The following is a 12,181-nucleotide window of genomic DNA, read 5'->3' as shown; positions in this document are numbered from 1 at the left end:
GGTGTCCCTTTTCTCGTGTCCTTACAGGCTCATCTCCGCTCAGCCAGAATGGGACAAGAAATCACACAGCGTTTTCCTTTAGCCCCCCCACCCCCCCACAATGGCTCTATTTGCATGAATCATGGAATAACAGAGTTGGAAAAGAACCCAAGAGTCAACTAGTTTGCAGGAATCTCTTCTCTTTTTTTATAAAGCAATTTATTAAATTTTCCAAATAAACACATTAAAGACAGTAAACAAAACAAACATTCAGAAACAAATACAACACACACAATTATCTTTTTAACAATTCTTTCCAAATTTCTCAATCCCAATGCTCTGCCAAGCTTGACTTCCCTCCCTCCCCTCATTTGGTTTTCTATTCAACTCTTATCTCGCAGTTCCTTTGTTCCATCTATTTAAAGTCAATTCGTAGGATTTATTTCAGTCCTGCAAGTGTCTTTAAACTTCTACAGTTCTTTTCCATATAGTCCACAAATTTACTCCAATCTTTTTGGAACCTTGTTTCCCCCTGGTTCCGGATTCTGCTAGTCAGTCTTGCTAGTTCTGCATAGTCTATCATGTTTGTCTGCCACTCTTCAATCGTCGGTAAATCCTGAGTTTTCCATTTTGGGGCTAACAAAGTCCTAGCCGTGGTTGTCGCATACAAAAATATTATATAGTCCTCCTTTGCAATCTCTTGTCCATAGTCTGCAGGAATCTCAGCTAAAGCATCTATGGCAGATGGCCATGCAACCTCTGCTTAAAAACCTTCAAGGAAGGAGAGTCCACCACCTTTTGAAGGAGTCTGTTCCACTGCTGAACAGCTCTTGCTGTCAGAAAGTGTTTCCTAATGTTTAGTTGGAATATCCTTTCTTGTAACTTGAGTCCATTGGTTCAGGTCCTACCCTCCAGAGCAGGAGAAAACAAGCTTGCTCTGTCTTCCATGTGGCAACCCTTTAGATATTTAAAAGATGGCTATCATATCTCCTCTCAGTCTCCTCTTTTCCAGGCTAAAGATACCCACCTCCTTCAATTGTTCTTCATAAGGTTTGAATTTCTAACCCTTGATCACCTTGATTACCCTCCTCTGCACATATTCCAGCTTGTCAACGTCCTTCTTAAATTGTGGCACCCAGAACTGGACACAATATGCCTAGGGCTGGTATACGTCCAGGATTTCCTGGACGCATCTAGGAATTGGGCTGAAAAAATGGCGTCTGGGCGGATTTTTGCTGAATCGGCAAAATGCCTAGGAAAACCTGGACGTATGGCAAGTAGGGCAATTTTTTAAAATTAAAAGAAAATGCTTTAAAAATCCAAGAAAAGCCCAAATGTGATCTGACCAAGGCAGAATAGAGCGGAGCATGAAGAGGCCCCTTTCTGCATTTCATTTCAACAAACCTACAGATGCTGTATGCTCTCTCTCTCTCTCTCTCTCTCTCTCTCTCTCTCTCTCTCTCTCTCTCTCTGTAATTCTTTTTTGCTAAGCCAATCTGTTTTTGGAAATTCTCTCCCCTGCCCTTCTTTTGCTAGCATCAGTGCTAAGCCTTCTGTGCCAGTTTAATTTCCCATTAGTCTGCAGATTAAATCTAAATACTTCGGAGCTTCCTGCAAAGCTGCAGTTTGGTCTTGTGGTTGGTGAAAAAGATGGAGTTCCGGGATATTAATAATCCTGTTGTACTCCATTTTTGTCCTTGGCAACCTTGCAAGTCTGTTTATAGAAAGAGATTGCTTGTTGGGTTCCCCCCCCCCACTCCACAGACACTCAGATTTGTGGCTTCGTGTAATACTGACATATGCTCTGCAACAAGTAATAGATGGCTGGGTTGGATTAATTGATGGGAAATATTTTCAGTGTAATCCATGTCGATTTAGAAACAAGTCCCATTAAATTCAACAAGGCTCACTCCCAGGTAACTGGGGATAGGATGCTAATTCTACAATGCTCTTTTTCTCAGAGTTGGTCCACTGAAAATAATGGGCAAGCAGTGCAGGCTACTCTATTAGGACAAACGGGGCATTGCCCCACCAACCTCTACCCTCAGCCAGCCCCCCCCCACTCCTCTGCTTCCTTTTAACTTACAATGTCTCACTTTCCTCCTCAGTGTTGCTTTTCTAGCAACAACAACAACAACCACCACCACTGCCACAACAATTTATTTATACCCCGCCCATCTGGCTGGGTTTCCCCAGCCACTCTGGGCGGCTCCCAAAAGTCAGAGAGTTGTTTATTTCCTTGACATCTAGTGAAGGGCGTTCCACAGGGCGGGCGCCACTACCGAGAAGGCCCTCTGCCTGGTTCCCTGTAACCTCACATTTCACAGTGAGGGAACCACCACAAGGCCCTCAGTGCTGGACCTCAGTGTCCGGGCCTGAACGATGGGGGTGGAAAAGCTCCTTCAGGCATACTGGGCCGATGCCGTTTAGGGCTTTAAAGGTCAGCACCAACACTTTTTTTTTGTAAATCATTTTTATTAGTTTTCCAATAAGAACACCCAATTAACAAATCCATCAAATCATAACCATAATCACAATCCAATAAAAAATAAAAAAATAAAATAAAATAACAGCGAAATTACAATCCAAATTATTAATTTTTTTCCCCCGGGCTTCCCATACTCTGGACCTCTGAAGTATATATCTCAAATATTTTCATTTCTGCCTTCTTGTTGTTCTCATATTTTCCACATTTCAATCTTAACGCTTTAAAGTTCCCAGTCCCTGGCTGTGTGATTCTCAATCATGTTACAAATCATATATCTGAGAGATTAGAGAAAAATTGAAAACCTGGAGCAAGGGTTAGCTGTCATGGTTGGGCCGAATCGCCACTATAAACAGGATGGTGCTGCTGTGCCACCTCAATCTCATTAGAGTCTTACCAATAGCCATAGAAGACAAAAAATTACAAAATTGGCAAAACGTGCTTCTACACCAGCCAAGGATACCATATAAAGCGTTGTATCAACCATAGCTGCCAAGTCTCCCGCTGAAAAATGCGGGATCAGCAGTGGCGCGGCACCGGAAGTTGCTTCTACGCATGTCTGGACATGCGTAGAAGCAACTTCCGGTGCCGGCGCTGCCCGATTTCCGGTGCCCAGGCATGGGCAGAGCGGCACCCGTAATGGAGCCTCCCTGGCAGGTAGGAAATCCGGGGGATTTCCGGGATTTTTTTTTCTATTCGGGATAACAGCGGGAAACGGATTAAATCCGGGGGTTTCCCATGAAAAATGGGAGACTTGGCAGCTATGGTATCAACCAGCCAAAGGAGGTGGTGCGGCAGTATCTAACACAGGGGTCAGCAAACTTTTTCAGCAGGGGGCCGGTCCACTGTCCCTCAGACCTTGTGGGGGCCAGACTATATTTGGGGGGGGGGGGAAATGAACGGATTCCTATGCCCCACAAATAACCCAGAGATGCATTTTAAATAAAAGGACACATTCTACTCATGTAAAAACATGCTGATTCCGGGACCATCTGCGGGCCGGATTTAGAAGGCGATTGGGCCGCATCCGGCCCCCGGGCCTTAGTTTGGGACCCCTGATCTAACATCATGTGGTACTATGCAGCGGCCCATCTACATAGCATTTTCCTGGTAATTCAAGGATCTCAACAAATCATAGAATCATACAGTTGGAAGAGACCACAAGGGCCATCCAGTCCAACCCCCTGCCAAGCAGGAAACACCATCAAAGCATTCTTGACATATGCCTGTCAAGCCTCTGCTTAAAAACCTCCAAAGAAGGAGACTCCACCACACTCCTTGGTAGCAAATTCCACTGCCGAACAGCTCTTACTGTCAGGAAGTTCTTCCTAATGTTTAGGTGGAATCTTCTTAGGTGGAATCAAACAAATAGCTTGGCTAAATATGGAAAACCCAAATGAACAGAATTCAATAAGAGGGGTCCCATTTTGGCGAATTAATAAAAAGAATTTTATTGAGATAGAAACCCCCTTTTTTAAATCTAAAAATTTGGAAGAAATGTTTCCCACGGATGGCCTCTCAGCCTTCTCTTGTAATACCATTGGCATTCCACCCTACTTTCTATAATAGAGACAGAACATTCCCCTTTGAAAAATGGGAAAATGTGTGCCTGTTTTGGCTTCAAGACTTTTACAAAGAAACACCCCTTTGTCTGGATTAATACTACAAGAAATGGTTCAAAACTTTCCCCACGGGTGGTAATTCATCAAGCCATCCACTTCATAAGTAGCACAGAAATACGCAAACAAGGGATGATGTCACTAACTGCATTTGAAAATATTTTATATACCACAGACCCTAGAGGTAAAGGTCTAATTGCTTTAATCCAGGCATCCCCAAACTGCGGCCCTCCAGATGTTTTGGCCTACAACTCCCATGATCCCTAGATAACAGGACCAGTGATTGGAGAAGATGGGAATTGTAGTCCAAAAGATCTGGAGGGCCGAAATTTGGGGATGCCTGCTTTAATCTATAAAGCGATTGTAAATTTCTCGACCTCAAAACCCTCCATGTTGAGGACTACATGGGAAAGAGACTTGGGAAAAGGGATTGATGATGGTTTGTGGCAGGCATCCCCAAACTTCGGTCCTCCAGGTATTTTGGACTACAATTCCCATCTTCCCCAACCACTGGTCCTGTTAGCTAGGGATCATGGGAGTTGTAGGCCAAAACATATGGAAGGCCACAGTTTGGGGATGCCTGGTTTGTGGGAAGGAATGTGGAAAAAGCCCGCTTTAGAGCTATTTCTGCCCAAATAAGAGAAAACTAACCCACAGATGGTAACCCACAGAAAGCTAACCCACAGATGGTACTTGCATCCCACATTGCTAAGCAAAAATAGACAAAAATATTTCTCCACAATGTTGGAGATATTGTGGGAATGAAGGAACATTTATACACATGTGGTGGAAATGCCTATCGATTAAAAACTTCTGGTTAAAAATATTTCAGGAAATGGAACAAATTACATCTCAGTGAATGAATTTAGATCCCAAAATAGCACTGCTTTCTATATTTGCAGATGAAGCACAAAATCTTAGAGACAAAGACTTAATTGTGAATCTTTTAACTGCAGTACGTCTTGCTGTTGCTAGACACTGGAGGACATTAAATGTGAACCTATATGAAAGTTTGGTATGCTTATGTCTGGGAATTAATTTTGATGGAAAAGTTAACAGAAAGGGTACGTGAAAGAAAACAACGTCAGAAACTATATAACTTTTACATAACATGTTCCTCCTTTATTACATACGCATCAAAGAAAGAACATGCATTTAAACCACCAAAGACACATGGGAGCATGTGGAATGATGTTTTTTAAACCAGCAACTATAGAAATAATTTTTTTATTTGACTATATTACAAATGTAATTACCTGAGCGTAGTTGGGGCTGGTTTTTTTGGGGGGGGGAGTTAGGGGAAAACCGTATTTGATTGCTTGTACTTGATTATATGTTGTTCTTATATTCAACTAATAAAGTATTAAATAAATAAAAAATAAAAAAGGAATCATATATCCTTTTATCCACTGGGTACAGTTTTATTTGTGTGTGTGTATATATATATATATATATATATATATATATATATATATATATATATTCAACTGTCAATTTGTCAGTGCAGCTTTTCCTGACTTCATTCCAATCTTCCAGTCCGGGCTGTTGTCCAAGCCTGTCATCTGAAGTTTAATGACGCAGTAACTCCCAAGTTTTTAAATTGTTACTGTTTATGTTAAGTTCCCAATATTAAGTTATTAAGCATACTGTTTGCAATATTGCAATATAAATAAACTGTATTCCACAGATGTAGATCATTTGGCATTTGATCAGCTTTTCTGGAGACCACACAACCCCCCCTCTGGGCCCTAGAAGGGGGGTTGCTAGACATCCACTTAGCCTTCTCTCACACTCATAATGAAGAAAATTCAGCAAACAGATGTACTGTATGTTGTCTCAAATTGTTATCTCAAGTCGTTATAAAGTCAGCTAGCAAATATTTCCCACTTCCCTCAGAAAAGGGAGGAATTCTCATTTTTTCTTGCTGCGTCATACTAACAAGCGCCATCTTGTTTCTTCTTTTATCTTTATCAAGTCCAAGTAAATACTTAATTATAAACAGAAGTCCATCTGTACTCCGTTTAAAAAATAAATAAAATTGGTTTCTTAATGAGGCTTGGCATAGAAAAACAATTGTAGGTATGGAGGAGGAGGAGAAGACAAAAACGTACCAATCACCTCCGTAAATCCAAACACCATGATGAGAATCTCTTTGAAGTCCAAGCTTAAACACCAGGGACTGTGCAGTTCTGCAGATTTTTTTTTTCAATCTTCTTCGGCCCAGACTATGTCTGCTTATTGTCCAAATCTAATTATTTTATTAAACAGATATTTCCGGCTTGTGAGAGTGACTTTGGAGAGTGCCAGCCATGCCGTGCTCTAGGAACCAGCATCCTTGCCACTTGCACCTTGATGCAAGCTGACAAATCTTGGACGATCTGCGGGTCTACGAGACAGTCCTCCCCCACCCTGGGGAGTCTGCCAGGGCTAATTATCCCCATATCAGCCCTGAATTACCAGCATGGCTGAAGTCTGATCGTGTGGGAGTCAGCCATTTCTCACCACCGGAAACCGGAAGCCTCAGCACCAACACTTTGAATTATGCCCAGAAACATACAAGTGAAACTCGGAAAATTAGAATATCGTCGAAAAGTGCATTTATTTAAGTAATGCAACTTAAAAAGGAGAAACCAATATATGAGATCGATGCATGACATGCAAAGCAAGATATGTCAAGCCTTTATTTGTTGGAATTGTAATTATTTGTCATTAGGCGGGTCAATTATAAATGGAATGTAATTAATGAAATGTAATAGCGATGTTTATTTTTGTATTATTGTAACTATTTGTTTTATTACTGTGGAATTTCCAAAAGAAAGCATTTGTAAAAAATAAAATAAAATATATATAATAAGTTGCATTACTGAAATAAATGCACTTTTTGAAAATATTCTAATTTTCCGAGTTTCACCTGTACTGGAAGCCAATGAAGATCCTTTAGGTCTCGGCAGCCTCTCCCAGTCACCAGTCTAGCTGCTGCATTCTGGATTAGTTGGAGTTTCCAGGTCACCTTCAAAGGTAGCCCCATGTAGAGCGCAATGCAGTAGTACAAGTGGGAGATAACTGAACAAGGAGGAGAATGAGAACGAAACTTGAATTTGGTTCTACTTGCCATTGGCTTTGGCTTACTGCCTTTCATCCTACCATTTCTAATGGGCACCAACTGTAGATTTGGTTAATTTGGGTCCAATAATTTCAATGGGTCTACTGTGAGTAAAACCAAGGCCCCATCTGCACTGCACATTTAACGCAGTATCATGCCACTTTAAACAGTCATGGCTTCCCCCAAAGAACCCTGCGAACTGTACATGCAAGTCCCACTTACCAACACAATGCGTTCCCTGGAAAGTGTTGATTGGGCAAGTGTTGGCAAAACGAGTCCACGATTCCCATTGATTCCTATGGGAACATTTATAATCCGGGATTTGTCTGGTTGCTGCCTCCCTGTTTTCAATGGTTTCTTTCTAAAATGGCTGCAGCCAACCAGCAAAAGAGAGGCAAAGGAAAAACAGGTTGGTCTGATCTCTCCTGCTCTCTGTTTTGTCCAGTATCCATCCTTCCCTGCCTGCATGGTTTCTGCCTGAAAATGGCTGTCGCTGACCAGCAAGGCACAAACAAGCAAGGAAGTAAGGAAGTGGGCAAACTCCAACTATTTGGATATCTGAATTTTTGGAGTGTATGTCAAGGTTTGGGCAGAATTCTTCACATTCGGATAAGTGAATTTTCGCATAACAAGCAAGTGGCTAGTGGGAGCTGTGTGTACTTTGTTAAGGGTGCTGAGAGATATTAGGAGACCTCTGATCCTCACATTCGGCAGCATTTTAAGGTAGATTCCGATTTTTATAGTTTGCTTTTTACTGATTTGGTCTCTGTATTGTTAGTTTTCCACTAATTTTATCTCTGTTTGTTAAGCTCACTCTATGCTGCTTAGCGAAGATTGCAATTAAGTGGTTTATATAAATCATCAAAATAAAGAGTGATAAATAAGTGGCAAGGCATTATAAGGCTTGCCCCTGTTGTTATTTATGTGTTTTCATGAACTTGAATGTTACCTGTGTGTTGACAGAAGCGCAGTTGGGGGGATCTTTAATTGGGAGACAGTTGCACAAGAAGGAAGGTGGCATTTTATCACCCCCATTTTACCAAGCATAGTATACTCTTGCTTACTCAGAGGAAGTTGCAAAACCCAATAAATTTGCTGCTACAACTGACCTGTGGTCCTAGCGGTGGGTGTATGGTTTGAATAGGGACGCGGGTGGCGCTATGTCTAAACCGCTGAGCCTCTTGGGCTTGCCGATCGGAAGGTTGGCAGTTCGAATCCCCGTGACGGGGTGAGCTCCCATTGCTCTGTCCCAGTTCCTGCCAACCTAGCAGTTCAGAAGCACACCAGTGCAAGTAGATAAATAGGCACCGCTGTGGCAGGAAGGTAAATGGCCTTTCGGTGTTCTCTGGCACTCATCATGGATCTCCGTGCGGCAGCAGCTGTTTAGTTATGCTGGCCACATGACCTGGAAAGCTGTCTGTGGACAAATGCCAGCTCCCTTAGCCTGAAAAGCGAGATGAGTGCTGCATCCCATAGTCGCCTTTGACTGGACTTAACCGTCCAGGGGTCCTTTACCTTCTGCCTTTTATGGTTTGTAAAGCAAGAAGCGATTTCTAAGATACTCACCTCCCAGACTGCTTAAAATCTCAAAACCATTCCGAATTACAGCTATACAAGTTAGACATGGTGTATCCTTTCGTGTGACGGTTCCCAACATTCGTCCAGAGCAATTAGAAGCTTTAAGTTTGAGCATTTGGCTGTCGGAAGTCCTGTTATTTATGGGATGAACATTGATACACCCAGAGTCCACTTCTATCACCACCTGTGAAGTTGACTGAAGCAGGGCATTTTGAGCATAGATGCAACACTAATGTACTGCAAACACAACATGCTTGCAATACCACCTGCCCATAGTCAGGAGGCCTTCCTGACTCAGACTAATCGGTCTCTGCCGCTACATTGCCTGCCTTTAGATATGGAAGGGGATTTTCAGAAGGACAAAGCCAGCCATTTGACTGCTCTTAGGTTACTGCTGATAAGATGATAACGCTCTTGATGGTGTGTTTGCAGAGCAGCCAATTAGGTTGTCTGGGTTTCAAGGTGTCATCTTTTCAGCTGTGCAGAAGGTGAGCACACACAGGTCTCCAGGTCCTAGTGCTGGAGGTTCCCCTCTAAAACTGGGGTGAACCTGCTGCACACACTCTTCTTCATTTTGGGAATGGCAAATCTGTCTATTTTGGTTTCACTCCGTTTCTCATTTCCATCTTACATTCAGTTCTCTACATCGTCACATCAGTTTTCAAATGCCTTTAAAAAAGTCTTTGTGAAGATTCACCAGCATTTTAGTGCAAATTTCTCTCAGTATGCACATTTTTGCATGCAATTCCGCCAGCTATAGTGTGTGTGTGTGTGTGTGTGTGTGTGTGTGTGTGTGAGTGTGTGCACAAAGCAATTTATGCTAGTTTCACTCATATAGGCATTTTAATGCAAAAGTTGCCCTAGCATATGCATTTTTAATCTGTGTTGCAAAATTCGGAGAAGAGAAAAGTTTCGATTGACCACTGTCTTTCTGTATGTGTACTGTTTGAGAAATATATGCCTGTGTTTGCATCCATCCACGCACCTCTGCCTCCATCCACAGTTTTCTAGTGCAGAGTTTTCTTGTGTTTTGCTATTCTATGGCCACCAGATGTCTCTGTAGCTTCACCAGAACACAACTTCATCTCAACAAGGCGACTTCTTTTTGTCTGCGAACCTGGCCGGCTCTGACTGTCCCTCATTACATTTGGGTGCTATTATTTAAAGAAGAGCTTTGAACAACAGGAGCTTCTAATGATTAGCTGTTAAATTAAATGTTCCTCTGGATAGGCAAGACATTCGAATTAACAGCTATTAAACACCCAGAACCTGGAATTCAGGTTATTGAAATTGATTTTTGCACAGGTCATTTTTAAGGAGGGAATGACCCAAAACTCTACAAAGACTGTAAATTTAAAGTAAGTCCATGGCTTTAATTTCAGTTAATGTAGTATGTCCACAAAAAGCTGCCCCAGAAGGCCATGTTAAGTAGCCTGTGAGCATATATATTAACCAGTCTCCAGTCTCCTTGTGACAGCTTTCAAAACAAGAGAACCATGTTACTAGAGCTCAATAAATTTTACAGAGTTCCTCAGTCCTGCAGAGCAGCAGCTGTAGGATTTCACAAAATGACAACAGAGACATAACTGATACATTCTTAGGCTGCAATCCTATACTCATTTACCTGGAAGCAAACGTCATTGAACACAGCAGGATTTATTTCTTCTGATTAAGATTGTGCAGCTGAAGTGTCAACTTGAATAAAATATTGGGGTGGGTGGGAGGTAAGCCCCGCCTCACATAATCGATCACATGACACGGTGCATGAACATCATTTGAATGGCAATGCCCATCAACTTTGGGATCCCTTGTCCCCCTCTAATATTTTAGAGTGGGGAGGCGAAGACCCCTTGGCCCATAGGAGCTGGCTCCTATGCTGTGCAGGACTGTCGGGCAATCCCATAGCAGGGACCAATGGCTGGGCCAGGCCTTGGGAGACCCTGTACACCAGAAAACCTCCTCAGAGAGAGGAAAGGAGCCACATCTTAAAGTTGAAGGAAGGAGCCTTCTCCAAGGAGGTAGGGAGTGCAGCATTAGATTAGATTAGGGAGTGCAATACTTGCCTTGCCCTGGGCTCTGGCAACCCATGCTACGCCACTGGCACTGAAGTATGTTTTGACTTGGGACTTAATTGTTTTATGGGGTCCTTCTCTTTAGAACGGGGTGGGGTGGGGAACCCTTTTCAATCCAAAGGCCCCAATTTCTCACAGGCAACTTTCTACTTGTTGGTTTCAGAGCCGGCAAGAGAGTATGCCGCGGTGGTAACCGCAGGATGTGTCATTTTCCAAGTGCGGCATCCGTCAATGTTGTCAAAAACTTCGCCTGCCTAGCAGCAGGTGAACTCTACTTTTATATTTTATATTTTAAAATCCCTCTCCTGTGACAACTTGCTTTCTGGCTAAGTCTGAGCCTGAGCTCGCTTGACAAGCCCTGTAACACAGAGTTCAACATTTGACTTGGGGAGAATGACACATCAGCTCGGCTCATTGTAATTGCTTCCTGCACTGGAAATCTCCAGCCGTCGACGAGGTAGGAACATGATGCGACTGTGACAGTCCTCGAGGCCCCAGGCTCCTGACTCTGAGAACAGAACCTGGTAAATCAAGTCGGAGGGAGAAAATAGATTTTATGACTTAAAAATAAATAAATATAGAGATGGAGATCCACCTCTAAGACCTCTTGCAAACATCTAAGACCTGACTGCGGAGCAAACCTCGCCCTTTGGGAACCAGTGCCCTTCCCAATTATTTTCAAGATCCTGGGAAGGTTATTGAGCAGAAATCGGCTGCCTGTTTCGACAGCCCAATGTCTGGGCTCGGCCATTAGCGCTCTTTGCAAAATGAGAGCGTGTGCACAAATAACTATGCATGAGACAATGCTGGTTTGGACAACAACCTGCGTCCATAAAGAAACCCCTAGCTGCTCCAAGCCCCTTCATGGATCAATGCCTTGCCGTGGCGAAGGGGCTTGAATAACTCAGAGAAGCTATGAGCTATGCCATGCAGGGCCACCCAAGATGAACAGGTCATAGCGGAGAGTTTTGACTAAACGTGATCCACCTGGAGAAGGAACTGGCAAGCCACTCCAGTATCCCTGCCAAGAAAACTCCATGGACAAGCAAGACAGGAGTGCCTGGCATGCTATGGTCCATGGGGTCACGAAGAGTTGGACATGACTAAACGACTAAACAACAGCTGCTCCAAGAGAGGTGGGGTATGATTCATTTCCATCAATGAATGGGCCCTCGACCCGCATATCAGTTCCTGCCCCCTAGTGCGCCGTAAAACAGGACAAAGAATACAGCTCATCAATTTTTAACGCATATAATGGAGTTTTGATTGTTTGCATTTTTTAAAAATGTTGCAACTCTCGGAAGGTACCTCTCTAATTGACGGATGCCCAAGGCGCTTCAGTGGT

This window comes from Zootoca vivipara, chromosome 15 (assembly GCF_963506605.1).
Source record: "Zootoca vivipara chromosome 15, rZooViv1.1, whole genome shotgun sequence".
Lineage (NCBI taxonomy): Eukaryota > Metazoa > Chordata > Lepidosauria > Squamata > Lacertidae > Zootoca > Zootoca vivipara.
Note: the sequence above shows the minus strand (reverse complement) of the source record.